Genomic DNA, 17,089 nt, shown 5'->3' with positions numbered 1-17,089 from the left:
AAAAGAGAAAATGCTGGAAAATCTCAGCAGGTCTGGCAGCATCTGTAAGGAGAGAAAAGAGCTGACGGTTCCAGTCCAAATGACCCTTCAGCAAAGCTCTGTCTACCTAACCTGCACACTTTTGGAAGGTAGGAGGAAACCCACGCAAACACGGGGAGAACTTGCAAACTCCATACAGTCACCCAAGGCTGGAATGGGAACCCCGGTCCCTGGCACTGTGAGGCAGCAATGTCAACCACCGGGCTGCCCTATATATATCAACTTTCATATATATCACATTCCAGTTTGAAACTTAATGGTGAATGCTACCACAGCGTTTTCAGGCGGCTCACATCAGCCTCTCCCTCCAAAACCCCTATGTTCTTGAGGCCCCCGAAAAGATCACAAGCGAGTGGTACATTCCTCATGCGGAGTAACTGTCTGCAGTTCTAAGATGCTCGCATCTCCCATGAACGGTCCATTATTACTTTAAAAAACTTATGCAAAAGAATTCTTATGGACAAGGAGGAGTTAAAGGAACGGATTCCTGCCCCCTCCCCAGTGAAGGCCATTCAGTAATTCCCTTCTACAGACCATGCCCCGGTTAAGTTAAAATCGCACGCACATTGGAGTAAGGGATTTTAAAAAAACTTTCTAAGCTGCCTTACCAAGACAGTACTAACAATCAGGGGCAAACTGACAGCGTGGCTTCGAGCAGCACTCGCATCGCACACATTCTGAACTGGACTGGGATTTTCTGAAACTTACATGGGGAAAGTTGAACCAAACTACTAAACGCTAAAGTTAGCCACGGGCAGCCGGCGAGAAGAATTCTCCCGCTGTTAATTATGGAGACTGGCCCGCAAATTAAACATAGCACGGCTCCACACACACAAGAATTTTTTTTAAAAACAGACTTATAAAGGGAAGCCACAGTTCTTGACAAAAGCGATCAACACTTTGGGTTTGGCAAGCCTGATGAACCTGCACCCCTCCAAAAAATCAATCCTAATGTCAGGCTGTAAATTCAGTTGAGAGTGTTGCATTCCGACAACAGACCTGCACAAGATTAACAATTGGAAAAGAGTTTTATCTCCAGGAAAAAAAACGGTTGAGGGTTGCCTCCAATTTGTCCCATTCTACTGTGCCCTTCCAACCCCATATCTCAGCAGAGTCTGTTTATGTCAGAGTCAGTTCATAGCACCCCTACAGTGCAGAAGGAGGCCATTTGGCCCATCGTGTCTGCACTGACCACAATCTCACCCAAGCGCAATTCCGGTAACCCCACATATTTACCCCGCTAATCCCCCTGACACAAGGGTCAATTTAGCCTGACCAATCAACCTAACCCACACATCTTTGGACAGTGGGAGGAAACCGGAACACCTAGAGGAAACCCACGCATACACAGGGAGAACGTGCAAACTCCAGTCACCCAAAGCCGGGAATCGAATCCTGGCCCCTGGCGCAGTGAGGCAACTGTACTAACCACCGTGCAACTGTGCCACCGTGAATTAACAAAACTTTCCACTCTGCTCACATGGTTGGACAGCATCCCAAACAGTGCAGGAATGCACTGCTACTCATCTATTAGTTTGAATTTTACTTCTAAAATATTATGCCAATTTCCATAATTTTTGCTTTCCCAATGTAACTGTAGCATTCTGGCAACCAATATCCTCCAGACTAGTGTATTCTTTGAGTCATAGAATCCCTACAGTGCAGAAGACACCCACCGGGTCTGCATTGACTCAAACAAAGTATTTTACCCAGGCCCACTCCCCTGCCCTATCCCCGTAACCCCACACACTTGTCATGGCTAATCCATCCAACCTGCACATCTTGGGACACTAGGAGGAAATTTAGCATGGCCAATCCACCTAACCTGCACATCTTTAGAGTGTGGGAGGAAACCGGAGCACCTGGATGAAACCCACGCAGACACATGGAGAACGTGCAGACTCAACACAGACTTATGGTGGAAGATACAAAACATCTCCCAGCAATTAGAACTGAGCGAGGAACGGCCCTGAAGAACTGAAAGAAATTAGGCTTAGTAAAATTAAAGTAGTGTTGGAGAAATTAATGGGATAGATAGATGATAACTCTTCTGGAGCTGATGATTTACATCCCAGAGTTTGAAAGAGGTGGCTGCAGAGATAATGGAACCATTGGTGATCACCTTCCAACCTTCAATAGATTTTGGAATGGTGCCTGCAGATTGGAAGGTAGCAAATGTAACCCCACCAATTGAGAAAGGAGGGAGAGAGAAAACTGAGAACTCCAGGTCTGTTAGCCTGACATCACTAGCACGGAAAATGCTAGAATCTATTCTAAGGGATGTGATAACTGGACACTTAGAAAGTAATGGTAAAGTTGGGTAGAGTCAACATGGATTTATGAAAGGAAAATCGTGTTTAAAAAAGCTGTTGGAGTTTTTTGAGGGTGTCACTAGCAGACTGATTAAGGGAGAACCAGTGGATGTGGTGTATTTGGATTTCCAAGCAGCATGGTGGCACGGTGGTTAGCACTGCTGCCCCGCAGTGCCAGGAACCTGGATTCAATTCCTGGCTTGGGTCAATCTCTGTGCGAAGACTGCACGTTCTCCCCATGTCTGCGTGGGTTTCCTCCGAGCTCCGGTTTCCTCCCACAGTCTGAAAGACATGCTGGTTAGGTGGATTAGCCATGCTAAATTCTCCCTCAGTGTACCCGAACAGGCGCCAGAGTGGCAACTAGCAGATTTTCACAATAAGTTCATTGCAGTGTTAATGTAAGCCTACAGGTATTTTGAGAGACAGGATCTACAGGCATTTAGAGATGCAAGGACAGTCAGCATGGCTTTGTGAGTGAAAAATCATGTCTCACAAATTTGATTGAGTTTTTTGAAGGGGTAAGCAAGAAGGTAGATGAGGGCAGTGCAGTTGATGTTGTCTACATGGACTTTAGCAAGGCCTTTGACAAGATACCGCATGGTAAGTTGTTGCATAAGGTTAAATCTCATGGGATCCAGGGTGAGGTATCTATATGGATACAAAATTGGCTTCTTGACAGAAGCCAGAGGGTGGTCTTAGAGGGTTGTTTTTCAAACTGGAGACCTGTGACCAGCGGTGTGCCTCAGGGATCAGTGCTGGGTCCACTGTTATTTGTCATTTATATTAATGATTTGGATGAGAATATAGGAGGCATGGTTAGTAAGTTTGCAGATGACACCAAGATTGGTGGGATAATGAAGAAAGTTATCTCTGATTGCAATGGGATCTGATCAATTGGGCCAGTGGGCTGATGAATCGCAGATGGAGTTTAATTTAGATAAATGCGAGGTGATGCATTTTGGTAGATTGAACCAGGGCAGGACTTACTCAGTTAATGGTAGGGCGTTGGGGAGAGTTACAGAACAAAGAGATCTAGGGGTACATGTTCATAGCTCCTTGAAAGTGGAGTCACAGGTGGACAGAGTGGTGAAGAAGGCATTCAGCATGCTTGGTTTCATTGTTCAGTACATTGAATACAGGAGTTGGGATGTCTTGTTAAAGTTGTACAAGACATTGGTAAGGCCACACTTGGAGTACTATGTACAGTTCTGGTCACCCTGTCATAGAAAGGATATTATTAAACTGGAAAGAGTGCAGAAGAGATTTACTAGGATGCTACCGGGACTTGATGGTTTGAGTTATATGGAGAGGCTGGATAGACTGGGACTTTTTTCTCTGGAGCGTAAAAGGCTGAGGAGTGATCTTATAGAGGTCTATAAAATAATGAGGGGCATAGATAGATAGATAGTCAATATCTTTTCCCAAAGGCAGGGGAGTCTAAAACTAGAGGGCATAGGTTTAAGATGAGAGGGGAGAGATACAAAAGTGTCCAGAAGAGTAATTGTTTCACACAAAAGGTGGTGAGTGTCTGGAACAAGCTGCCAGAGGTAGTAGTAGAGGTGAGTACAATTCTGTCTTTTAAAAGGTGTTTAGACAGTTACATGGGTAAGATGGATATAGAGGGAAATGGGCCAAATGCGAGCAATTGGGATTAGCTTAGGGATTTTAAAAACAAGGCGGCATCTTCAAGTTGGGCCGAAGGGCCTATTTCCATGCTGTAAACCTCTATGACTCTACTTGTGACTAATAAATAAACTTAATAAATAAACTTTATAAGGTCACACACAGGAGATTAGTGAACAAAATTAGTGCACGTGGGAATGGGGGTAATGTACTGGCATGAATTGAGGATTGGTTAGTGGACAGTAAACAGAGAGTAGGAATAAATGGGCCATTCTCAGCTTGGCAGGGGCACCGCAAGGACCAGTGCTGGATCTCCAACTGTTCACAATCTAAATCAATGATTTGGATCTGGGGACCAAGTCTAACATTTCCAACTTTGCTGATGACACAAAATGAGGTGGGAATGTGAGTTATGAGGGTGATTATGCAGAGAGGTTTCAAGGGGATTTGGACAGGCTTAGTGAGAACATGGCAGATGGAATATAATGTGGATAACTGTGAGGTTATCCACTTAGGGAGGAGGAACAGAGGTGCAGAATATTTAACTGGTGAGAGATTGGGAAGTGTAGATGTCCAGAAGGATCTGGGTATCCTTGTTCCCAAGTCACTGAAAGCTAACATGTAGGTGCAGAAAGCAATTAGGCAAATGACCTCTGTCACAAGAGGATTTGAATACAAGGTTACAAGGGGGCATAACTATAGGGTTCATGGTGGGAGATACAGGAAGGATGTCCGAGGTAGGTTTTTTACTCAGAGAGTGGTTGGGGTGTGGAATGGACTGCCTGCAGGGATAGTGGAGTCAGAAACTTTAGGAACATTTAAGAAGCTATTGGATAGGCACATGGAGTACTTCGGAATGATAGGGAGGAAATAGCTTGATCTGGATTTCAGACAAAGCTCGGCACAACATCGTGGGCCGAAGGGCCTGTTCTGTGCTGTACTGTTCTATGTTCTATGTTCTAAATGTCGTGCTGCAATTTTATACAACCTTGGTGAGATCGCACCTGGAGTACTGTGTACAGTTTTTGCCCCCTTACCTATGGAAGGATATGCTGGTCATAAAGGGAGTGCAGCAAAGGTTGACCAGACTACTTCCTGGGGTGGCAGTACAGTCCTATAAGGAGAGTTTTGGGAGACGAGACCTGTCGTCTCTAAGAGTTTAGAAGAATGAGAAATGATATCTTTGAAACTTACAAAATTCTTAAGGGGGTAGATGCTGAAAGGATCTTTCCCTGGCTGGGGTACTCTAGATCCGGGGGACACAGTCTCTGAGTAAAGGGGAAGCTATTTAGGACTGAGATGAGGAAGGGTTTCTTCAGCTAGAGAATGGTAACTCTTTGGAACGCTCTAAACCAGGGCTGTGGAAGCTCAGTCATTGATTATTTTCAAGACAGAGATCTAGATGGTAATTATATCAAAGGATATGGGAATAGTGTGGGGGAAATGGTGTCGAGATAGATGATCAGCCAAGATATGATTGAATAGTGGTGCAGGATCAAGGGGCTGAATGGCCTATTCTTGTTCCTATGTTCCTTGTACAACATAATAATCTTATAAATCTCATAACTGTAACACTTGTGTGACTTAAAAAGATTATTATATTTTGGGATCATAGTTCTAAATTTAGGGTAAATGAAGAGGGGCACCTGATCAGGTCTGCAGTCTTAGAAATGCTTAGATTACATTCCTGGGAAGAAGGTACAAAGTATTTCTACCTGGAAACAATGGTGACAGTCTCTGAGTCTCGGAGATTGGGTAAACTGGGGTTGTTCTCCCTGGAAAGACGGAGAATGAGGGGAGATCTAATAGAGGTGTACAAGATTATGAAGGGGATAGATAGGGTGAACAGTGGGAAGCTTTTTCCCAGGTCGGGGGTGACGATCACGAGGGGTCATGGGCTCAAGGTGAGAGGGGCGAAGTATAACTCAGATATCAGAGGGATGTTTTTTACACAGAGGGTGGTGGGGGCCTGGAATGCGCTGCCAAGTAGGGTGGTGGAGGCAGGCACGCTGACATCGTTTAAGACTTACCTGGATAGTCACATGAACAGCCTGGGAATGGAGGGGTACAAATGATTGGTCTAGTTGGACCAAGGAGCGGCACAGGCTTGGAGGGCTGAAGGGCCTGTTTCCTGTGCTGTACTGTTCTTTGTTCCAATGAGTTGACCATGAGTCTCCCAAAGTCACATACAGGTGTTGTTGATATCAGAAAGTTCCCCTCCAAGTCACTCACCATCCTGACCTGGAACTACATCATGTGACTTCACTGTCACTGGGCCAAGATCCTGGACCTCCTTCCGTAACAGCACTGTAGGTGTACCTATACCACAGGGACTGCAGTAGTTCAAGAAGGCAGCTCACTACCAGCTTCTCAAGCACAATAAGGGCTGGGCATTAAATGCTGGCCTGGCCACGTGATGCCCACATCCCATAAATTAATAAAGAAGGTTATAAACACTTGTGTTGTAGACCATCCATTCATGCCTAAGATGAAAGGGAGTTTGGATCAAGGATGGCTAATTAACATTTCCATCTGGATGCAGGGTTAATGTGTTTCACATTGCCATGGGGAAGAGGGCAGAGGGAGCCATCTTTTGAGATCAGGTTACAAGATTCCCTACAAGTAAATTAATGTGACAAACATACACCGGGAGCTCAGGGCAGTCAGAAGAGAGAGAAGCCAGATTGACTTTGTGAGCCACAACTGGATGTGCGAGGGAGATGGTCTCTAGATGAAGAGTTGCATGCTGCAGTCCTCTAAGATTTCCGCAAGATTTATTCTGACATGACCGGGGGAAGAAGAATGATCAGGGCAGATGATGGATTTAAGGATTCTCCAAAAACTGAGGAAAGCACTTGGAGATGGTCATTCAAAGTTACTAATCAGTGAAATGGAGATATGGAAATCTATTAGAAGCTGGAAACAACTATAATTGGTATGTATGTAGCCTTATTGACTGTAATTCCATCGTGACCGCAATGTGTAATTCACTTAGATGGGAAATGTTCCTTTCTGTGGTGTAAAGAGTACGTTGCCTACAAAAAAAATGTTTAGTCAATAGTGCTTTTGGTCATTTGTTAAAATAAAAGTTTTAGCCCATGGAATCTTAAGGGGAGGATCTTACCAAAAAATGGCTAAGTGTTGGCTCTGGTGAGAAAAACAGTGCGCTACTCTCCTGAGAAACGGGTCGGTTTTCTCTCCTGATCCACACTCTGAAACAAAGAAACAGCTGGGTGTGTTTCATGCCATCATGTAGAGGGGTGGGGCTTCAACGCACTGGCAAAACCTGACTGCACTGAGATTGGGGTGCCATGTTTAAAGGACACCCCAATCAAAGCAAAAAATAACCTCTCCCCCACCCCACCACTGAGGTCTCGGGGCTTCCTGTCACCCCTTCTGATTGGAGCTGGCATTCACCCCCACTGTCGCCCCTGATTGGAGCCATGATTTATCCCCACCCTCCGCCCAGATTGGAGCCAGCATTTACCCCAACCTCTCCAGCAGTCACTGCCAGCATTTGCCCCCTTCCCCCTGAACACCGGACCTCTTCACCCCCATCCACAGAGCCATTACCGGCACAACCCCCCAGAACATCAGACCCCTTACCCACCACCCGCCCCCCCCCCCTCCAGTAGACAGTGTCTGCACCCGTCCCTCAAACCGCCATCACCAGCATCCCCATCTGCCACATCTGTTCCCACCACCACCACTTATAAATGAATCCTTTCCCTCCCCCCATGAGGCTCCCAAAGGGTCTGTCCCTGCCCCTTGGCACAGATTGGCGCAGCAAGATTGACATTGTAAAGCTGGCATGGGCATGTGTGTCTGGGAGCAGTGCCAGCAGGCGTTGCCAGGCCACCGCCTGGCCATGTCCCTCTTCCCTGGGGGCTATATTCACCTTTATGCCCCTGGGGTGGATTCCCGCACCAGGGTGAACCTTTTGTAAGTTACGCCAACATGACCTCAGAACAGCATGGTTTGAAAATACGGCGGGGGCTCAATATCGGGTGGGGGGGATGGGGTTCTTTAATCCTATGGAATAATTTTGTACTATATGTAAATCAGGTTCACGCCCACTGTGGGTATGAACATGACTGCGTTGCCGGTGAGAGGTGGAGAAAATCAGAATTCGCCGATCTCACCAGCAAGATTTGCGACTTTGGGTTTCACCCGATACTGAGCTCCTGCTGCCGATTCTGCGGAGATTGAACGCGGGCTCAGGATCCCACCCTTATTAAGGGCGGAACTTTACCAGCACGTCTGCCCGAGGTTCGTACGATCCCGCCAGAGGCCAATGGAGAATGCCCTTCTCCGAGCCTCGCCCACCCCCGGAATTGGGGCGGGCTTGCCAGTAAAATTCCAGCCTATAGACTCATTCTTTCAGCTGTTAACCAGAAGTCAATTCTTCAAAAAAATCTTATCAGTCTCTATGGAGATAATGACAGACGGAAAGGTTAAGTTCCGACCTTCAGTCGAATGCACTGCCGGTTTATGATGAATGGGGCAAGACTTCAATTTCTATGGGAAGTTGCCTCAACTTTGAGAAGAACTCTGAGGTCATGAACTCTGGAAATGGTCTGGACCTGTAAGGGGTTTATCCCAACTGATTGTGGTTAGGTGTGTGGCTCATGGGTCAACCTCCAGGGGGATGTCACTCCCAGGATGTCACTGCCAAGGTGTTAGTACCTGGGTGTTAGTGCAGGGGACAGTGCACATTTGGCACTTCCGAGGGAGGGGGGGCTGAGGAGGAGAACGGGGCACTCAGGGGTCGGTCAGGAGGTACGGGGGGGGGGCGGTTGAGGAAGGCTGTTGGGGGCAGGGGGCTTCGGATCACCCTCATGCCTGTGTGTTGTGGTGGTGGTGGGGGATTGCACCTCTTTGCTGAGGGTGCTCCCCCTGCTCAGCGGGGTCGGGGGGAAAAGGGGCCTTATATGAAAACAAAGATCAGGGAGCCCTCAAAAATCGGCACGCCATCCTCTGAACAGCCAGGTTGGTGGGGGTGTTTCACACTCTGCATGAATTTAAATGATTAAGATGGGTGAATCGCACCTCAAACCCACTGTCAGCAGGAAACACTTCCATTCTCCTGCCAGCGGGACCACTTAAAGTGCAAACGGGTGATTTGCACCCAGAATATATAATTGGGAAATGTTACAGAAATGCAGAATATTTGCAACACAAAAGGAATTCAATGCATTGGACGGAATTTTACTGGCTCACCCATCGATGGAAATAGGAAGCACCCTGGAGCTAATGGACTCTGGAGTGCTATAAAAACAAACAAACTTAATTCCTCCTTTGAAATAGACTGGAGTTGTCAATCATAAAACTTGCAAAATTTAATGGAACATAAAGAGGGGCGGCACGGTGGCACAGTGGTTATCACTGCTGCCTCACAGCACCAGGGACCCAGGTTCAATTCCCGCTTGGGTCACTGTCTGTGTGGAGTTTGCATAATCCCCTCGTGTCTGCGTGGGTTTCCTCTGGGTGCTCCAGTTTCCTCTCAGTCCAAAGATGTGCGGATTAGGTGGGTTAGCCATGCTAAATCGCCCCTTAGTGTCAGGAGGGACCAGCTAGGGTGGGTGCATGGAGTTATGGGGATCAGGCCAGGGTGGGATTGTGGTCGGTGCAGACTCAATGGGCTGAATGGCCTCCTTCTGCACTGTAGGGATTCTAGGAAGTGCTTGTATCAACAGGACTAATCCCTCTTTTGAAATAAACTGGGACTGTCAGTGAGGGGGCTTTAAAGAGCTCTTGGGCAATCTGATGCTTTTCAAGGCAGGCTGAGGAATTTCCTCCTTTGAAATAGACTGGGATGTCAATCAGAAGGATTTTAAATGCTCATGGACCATGAAAGGACTGCAGAGTGAACCACAGCAACAGAGAAATGAGCCTTCAACCCAAAAACTGCTTGAACTTCACATGCCGAGGATTTCTAAGATAACATGGTGAGTACTAGCCACGTGACTCCCATCCTGAAGCCCCACCTCCCCCAGCCTGAGCCCCACCAACCTCCATCTCCCTTGAAGAATCCCCATGCACGCTGGCAGCGGATGGATCACCCATGGGCACATTGGAGGTAAGTGTTCAGCAGTACTCCTTGCTCCCACATGGAGTCCACGAAACCTTGCCCTTGCTTTTTAGTAGCAATTTGCATCTGGGTGACTTTCCACTGGTGGGGGAGTGAGTGGGGAGATGGTGGTGGGGCAGTTGGGGGGATGAGTGGGGAGGTGGTGAGGGGGGGCAGTGTGTCGGGGGGGGGGGGGGGTGGGGGGGGTGCAGGATGGTGAATACTGGAGGCCACTGCATTCAACTTTAATCTCGCTAATGAGATTGGAGCGCCACCTACAGAGAGTGAAACGCTGAGCGTTGAGGTAAGTGTGGCAGTTTATATAAGTGGGGGAGGGACGTATTTGCTGAATTTTGTTTCCCTTACTATCTCCACTGGTCCAGTGGGGCAGGTGTAGACCAGATGTTACAATTCAGAAAGTGACTTGGGACCAATGGGAGCAGCTGATTATTGAATAAGTCCTGGTGGGTATTTCCAAGCTATATTAAAGTTGGATCTCATGGGATAAAGGGGGAGGTGGCTAGATGGGTGGAGAACTGGCTTGGTCATAGAAGACAGAGGGTGGTAGTGGAAGGGTCTTTTTCCGGCTGGAGGCCTGTGACTAGTGGTGTTCCGCAGGGCTCTGTATTGGGACCTCTGCTGTTTGTGATTTATATAAATAATCTGGAAGAAGGAGTAACTGGGGTGATCAGTAAGTTTGCGGACGACACAAAACTGGCAGGACTTGCAGATAGTGAGGAACATTGTCAGAGGCTACAGAAGGATATAGATAGGCTGGAAATTTGGGCAAGGAAATGGCAGATGGAGTTCAATCCTGATAAATGCGAAGTGAAGCATTTTGGTGGGAATAATGTAGGGAGGAGCTACACGATAAATGGAAGAACCATAAAGGGTGTAGAGACGCAGAGGGACCTGGGTGTGCAAGTCCACAGATCTTTGAAGGTGACGTCACAGGTGGAGAAGGTGGTGAAGAAGGCATATGGCATGCTTGCCTTTATAGGACGGGGCATAGAGTATAAAAGTTGGGGTCTGATGTTGCAGATGTATAGAACGTTGGTTCGGCCGCATTTGGAATACTGCGTCCAGTTCTGGTCGCCACACTACCAGAAGGACGTGGAGGCTTTGGAGAGAGTACAGAGGAGGTTTACCAGGATGTTGCCTGGTATGGAGGGGCTTGGTTATGAGGAGAGATTGGGGAAACTGGGGTTGTTCTCCTTGGAAAGACGGAGGATGAGGGGAGACTTAATAGAGGTGTATAAAATTATGAAAGGCATAGATAGGGTGAACGGTGGGAAGCTTTTCCCCGGGTCGGTGGTGACGTTCACAAGGGGTCATAGGTTCAAGGTGAAGGGGGGGAGGTTTAACACAGATATCAGAAGGACATATTTCACACAGAGGGTCGTGGGGGCCTGGAATGTGTTGCCGGGCAAGGTGGTGGAGGCGGACACACTGGGAACGTTTAAGACTTATCTAGACAGCTATATGAACGGAGTGGGAATGGAGGGATACAAAAGAGTGGTCTAGTTTGGACCAGGAAGCGGTGCGGGCTAATTGTTCTTTGTTTCTCGTTTCAAGGCTTCATTCTATGATCATCATGCTGGTGCCAGTACAGAGCGAGACTGCGGATAGTTGGGAACCTGTCTCGGGGGCAGGGAATTCAGATGGTGTTCGTAAAGCAGAAGTGGAAATGAATAGGGTTGGGAAGCATTTTCTGATCAGGGCCAGTGTGATCTCCTGGACTCGTTTCGATCGCCTCAGGGGGTCGGAAAGGAATTTCCCAGATTTCTTTTCCCCATATTGGCCCTGGGGTTTTCACTCTGGGTTTTCGCCTCTCCCTGGAGATCACATGGTCTGGAATGGGGGGGTGGGGGTGAGTTAATAGGTTGTGATGAACAAAGCATCGTAGCTGTGAGGGACAGCTCGGTGGATAGGATATTAGGATGTAGATAGGCTGGAAAATTGGGCGGGGATCCTGGATTCAGGATTCAATCCTGGACCGGGGAGCGGCGCGGGCTTGAAGGGCCGAAGGGCCTGTTCCTGTGCTGTATTGTTCTTTGTTCTTTGTAAGTCATTGTTCAAGCAAGGGTAGGGAATTATTTGATTTATTTCTTTTTAAAAGGTCTTCTAATGTTATTAAACTTAGAAGGGTTTAGACAATGCAGGTGAGCCCGAATATGTGGTTTGCTCTTCTTGCTCCATGTGGGATGCTGGACACATTTCCAGTGTCTGGAACCAGCATGCATGGAGGAAATGTGTCCAGCTGCAGCTCCTTTTTTTTTACATTTACATTTATTTATTTATTAGTGTCACAAGTAGGCTTACATTAACACCGCAATGAAGTTACCGTGAAAATCCTCTAGTCGCCACACTCTGGCGCCAGTTCGGGTACACTGTGGGAGAATTTAACATGGCCATTGCACCTAACCAGCACGTCTTTCAGACTGTGGGAGGAAACCGGAGCACCCGGAGGAAACCCACGGAGACACGGGGAGAACATGCAGACTCCGCACAGACAATGACCAAAGCCGGGAATTGAACCCCAGCCCCTGGCACTGTGGGGCAGCAGCTCTAATCACTGTGCCACCGTGCCGCCTGGGAGCTTGGGTTTCAGAGCTGGAACAGCGGCTGGGGACACTGTGGAGCATCTGTCAATCCGAGAGCATTGTGAATAGCACATTTAGAGAGGTGGTCACACCGCAGCTGAAGAGACTTGAGGAAGGAAGGGAATGGGTGACCACCAGGCAGCCCAAGGAAAAAGAGGCAGATAATTGAGGCGTCCCCGAGGGTCTCGCCCACAAATCAGTATTCCATTTAGGAGGCTGATAATGATGTCGGTTCCTCCAGTGGGTGCAGACAGAGCCATGCTTCTGGCACCACAAGCAGCCCGTCTTTACAGGGGGGAGGGGGGGTGGCGTTAGGCAGGACAATAGTAATAGGGGATTCTATAGTCAGGGATAGAGATAGATGCTATTGTGGCCATTAACGTGACTCCAGGATGGTGTATTGCTTCCCTGGTGCTAGAGTCCGGGAGGTCACTGAACGGCTGCAGAGCATGCTGAAGGGGGAGGGTGATAGACCAGAGGTCATTGTACATGTTGGTACCAATGACATGGGGAGAAAGAGGGATGAGGCCTTGCACCAAGAATTCACGGAGCTAGACGGCAGACTAAAAAGCAGGACCTCTGGATTAGTCCCAGTGCCACGTACTAGCAAGCACAGAAATAGGAGAATAGCCCAGAGGAATGCGTGGTTTAAGAGTTGGTGGAGAGAGAGGATTTTTGTTTCCTAGATCACTGGGACCATTTATTTGGAAGGTGGGACCTGTACAAGTGGGACAGTCTACATCTGAACCAGAGCGGGACTAATGTCTTTGCGGGACGTTTTGATAGTGCTGTTGGAAGGAATTGAAACCAATTTGGCAGGGGGAGGGGACACAGACTATTAGCAACAAAAGGAATCATACAGAATCATACAGTGAAACGATCAAATCAGAGGGAGTGGAGATGTATTAAATTTCAAGGTAGTAAGGCAAGGCTGGATGGCCTCTACTTTAACGATGTGGAGATGCCGGCGTTGGACTGGGGTAAACACAGTAAGAAGTTTAACAACACCAGGTTAAAGTCCAACAGGCTTATTTGGTAGCAAAAGCCACACAAGCTTTCGAGGCTCTAAGCCCCTTCTTCAGGTGAGTGGGAATTCTGTTCACAAACAGAACTTATAAAGACACAGACTCAATTTACATGAATAATGGTTGGAATGCGAATACTTACAACTAATCCAGTCTTTAAGAAACAAAACAATGGGAGTGGAGAGAGCATCAAGACAGGCTAAAAAGATGTGTATTGTCTCCAGACAAGACAGCCAGTGAAACTCTGACATGTCACACTATTTGTAACTCCCACAGTTGCGTGGACCTGCAGAGTTTCACTGGCTGTCTTGTCTGGAGACAATACACATCTTTTTAGCCTGTCTTGATGCTCTCTCCACTCCCATTGTTTTGTTTCTTAAAGACTGGATTAGTTGTAAGTATTCGCATTCCAACCGTTATTCATGTAAATTGAGTCTGTGTCTTTATAAGTTCTGTTTGTGAACAGAATTCCCACTCACCTGAAGAAGGGGCTTAGAGCCTCGAAAGCTTGTGTGGCTTTTGCTACCAAATAAACCTGTTGGACTTTAACCTGGTGTTGTTAAACTTCTTACTGTCTCTACTTTAACGCCAGGAGTATTGAAGGTAAAACAAATGAGTTAAGGGTGATGATTCACACGTGGAATTGTGATATAGTAGCTGTCACAGAGATGTGATTGAGGAGGGGGCAGGACTGGCAACTCAATATTCTGGGATTCAGAATCTTTAGGCAAGACAGAGGAAGGGGTAAAAGAGGAGGAGGCATTGCATTATGCAACTGCAATTGGGACCAGCTGGGAGGGGACCATGGTCAGCATGGACCGAAGGGCCTGTTTCCGTGCTGTATTGCTCAATGACTCTCGATAGGGAGTCAGTTACTACAGCAAGGAGAGATGATATCTTGGAGGGGGCATCGAATGTGAGTAGTGTTATGAAGCGGAGGTGGATCCCCCTTCTCAGAACTAACATCTAACTACCCAAAGAGGACTACCTCACCTCATAATCTGTAAAAGATAAGTGTGAAGTGGTACGATCTGTTCTTCAGCAACTTTTAACGGCTAAATCAAAATAACTCCATGACACTCTCTCTAAAGTCAACAAGTAACAATCTATTTATCTAACAGTGAACAGGTTAACTAAACTATTAACAAACCGAATAAACACGATTCTAATGGAATGCTGTTCAGATAAATACAATTCCCATTTATTAACAAAAAAATAGAATTTTAGTCACTCTCTAAATTATAACCAGGTTTAGTGTTTCCGGAATATTCTGGGCTTTCTCTGTTGATTCTTCTGTCTGGAACTTCTGTCTTCTTTGATATCTAGATGAGACTTTGAGCTAAAAGCTATGAGCTGTGGCAGGTGGCAGCTGCTGTCTCTGCTTATTGTCCCACTGTCCTCTTCTTTTGTGGACCCCGACCTCTTCTTTTATACCTGTGATGACATATCAACATTCCTTACAATATGATTGGTCCTTGGTACCTAAGTGCCTCATTCAAATTGATAGGCTGAATTAAAATAATTCAGAAGCCTGACAGCCTATTGCCTTGGTAACCCTGCTGCTTGGCCTTTAGATACAAATGTTTCATTTTGGGCACTATATGTACAGTGGAGCCCCGTTGTAACGCGCCCCAATTTAGCGCAAAATCGGATATGACACAATGACGCGATGGAGCCTTTTTTTTGCTATTTCCAGTTTAGTGATTTAGCACGACCCCGATTTAGCGCGACCCTGATAACATTCGCGATGACATTTTGTGGACCCCGACCGTCGCGTTACAACGGGGCTCCACTGTACTTACATTTTTTTAACCCTAAACACAGAAAAAAAACACCACCTTTTAACAGACAATTTTACCAACTTCGCAACACCTCCCTCCATAAGAAAAAAATGAACCATCATCATGAAAAGATGACTTCATCTTTTTTTCTCTTTTAAACTCACGATAAAGAATCCACGATAACATTTTCACGACCCGCAACATGTACAGTCTGTAAATTAAATGCTTGTAACGAGACTTCAATGAAATAATCTGGTGTCCTTGTCCTTAAATCTTCCCCGAAATGTCGAAGGATTCTGACCGGTATACACAATCGTCTCTGATGCATTGTTTGCAATGTAAACATTAAAATGTTGTGAGGCCATGACCAAACTCAATAATACTTTTTCAATTGTTGAATATTTTGCCTGGTGGATGTAGAGTTTTCTTGAAAAATAACCGATTGGCCTTTCAATTCCACAATCATCCTCCTGTAACAACACAGCTCCAACACCTACACTGCTGGCAACGATGGTGACTTTGAAGAGTTTCAAAGAGTTTGGTGTGGCTAAAACGGGTGTGGTGGTTAACGCTGCTTTTAAATTCTCAAATGCGTCCTGGCATTGTTCTGTCCACCAGAATTTCATATTCTTTTTTAACAAATCCGTCAACAGTGCCACTACGCTACTCAAGTTTGGTACAAATTTCCTGTAGAATCCGCTCAATCCTAAAAATTGTAGCACTTCCTTCTTCAAGGATGGTCTTGGAAATTCCTCGATGGCATTTGTCTTCACGTTTCTTGGTGTTATCCGCCCGTATCCAATGTTGTGCCCTAAGAATGTCACATCCGCCTTCGCAAATTTTGTTTTTGCCAAGTTTATGACCAATTTTGCCTTCCGTAGTCTCGCGAAGAGCTCTGCCAAATGTTCCATGTGGTCTTTTCATGAATGGTTAAAGATCACTAAGTCATCAATGTGGACAGCGCAATTAGTCAATCCTGCAACAACTCTGTTCATAAGCCTTTGAAAAATGGTTGGTGTGTATTTCATCCCAAAGGTTGAGTTGATATCACCCATGCGGGCTGAATTTCCAAATTATTTCATCGCACATGAACTACTTTGACAGGGTTTGGTGAGATCCAAAATGATAAATTTAAGTAATAATCAAGGACAGGGGCGGTGCTTATTAATGATCTGAAGTGGGGGAGGGGAGAGCCTCTCAGAAGCCTCATTAATCATAGAATCCTATAGTGCAGAAGGAAGCCATTCGGCCCATCAAGCCTGCACCGACCACAATCCCACACAGGCCCTATCCCTGTAACCTGACATACTTACCCTGTTAGTCCCCCTGACACTAAGGGGCAATTTAGCATGGCCAATCAACCTAACCTGCACATCTTTGGGGTGTGGGAGGAAACCGGAGCACCCGGAGGAAACCCACGCAGACACGGGGAGAACGTGCAAACTCCACACAGACAGTGACCCGAAGCTGGAATCGAACCCGGGTCCCTGGCGCTGTGAGGCAGCAGTGTTAACCACTGTGCCACCGTGCCACCCCATGGACTGGTAAAATGTATTTCTTAGGAATCAGTGTGGAATGTCACACATGAGATTCCTCAGAGGATAGCACAGAGGGATGGTTACTCAAGAGGCTTTGC

This window comes from Mustelus asterias, chromosome 2 (assembly GCF_964213995.1).
Source record: "Mustelus asterias chromosome 2, sMusAst1.hap1.1, whole genome shotgun sequence".
In the NCBI taxonomy this organism is placed as follows: domain Eukaryota; kingdom Metazoa; phylum Chordata; class Chondrichthyes; order Carcharhiniformes; family Triakidae; genus Mustelus; species Mustelus asterias.
The sequence above is the reverse complement of the archived record's forward strand: the minus strand, read 5'-3'. Positions refer to the sequence as shown.